The 529-nt window shown below is 40.5% G+C and overlaps 1 non-coding gene across 1 annotated transcript; it reads left to right on the forward strand.

Moving 5' to 3' along the window:
* Positions 1-205: 205 nt before the first annotated feature.
* LOC112746312 (small nucleolar RNA R71) lies at positions 206-313 on the forward strand. Its single transcript, XR_003174203.1, has one exon. It is a non-coding gene; the product is annotated as a small nucleolar RNA R71 (small nucleolar RNA).
* The last annotated feature ends 216 nt before the right edge of the window (positions 314-529 follow it).

Here is a 529-nt window from a genome sequence, read left to right on the forward strand (position 1 = left end):
CTCCTTTCTTCTGAGTCATCCCATTATTTACAGGATTTCTTTCAGAAGTATACATGAATTGGTTATTTGCACCCATTTCAATGAGTTCTTGGGCTTCTGCAGGAGTTTTCTTCAGATGAAGAGATCCACCAGCAGAGTGGTCCAATGACATCTTGGACAATTCAGATAGACCATCATAGAATATACATAAGATGCTCCATTCTGAAAGCATGTCAGAAGGACACCTTCTGATCAATTGCTTGTATCTTTTCCAAGCTTCACAGAGGGATTCACCTTTCTTCTGTCTGAAAGTTTGGACTTCCACTCTAAGCTTGCTCATCTTTTGAGGTAGAAAGAATTTGGCCAAGAAAGCATTGACCAACTTTTCCCAAGAGTTCAAGCTTTCTTTAGGTTGTGAGTCCAACCATATCCTTGCTCTGTCTCTTACAGCAAAGGGGAAAAACATAAGTCTGTAGACCTCAGGATTAACCCCATTGGTCTTAACAGTGTCACAGATTTGCAAGAATTCAGCTAAGAACTGATGAGGATC

Source organism: Arachis hypogaea, chromosome 14, assembly GCF_003086295.3.
Source record: "Arachis hypogaea cultivar Tifrunner chromosome 14, arahy.Tifrunner.gnm2.J5K5, whole genome shotgun sequence".
NCBI classification, from domain to species: domain Eukaryota; kingdom Viridiplantae; phylum Streptophyta; class Magnoliopsida; order Fabales; family Fabaceae; genus Arachis; species Arachis hypogaea.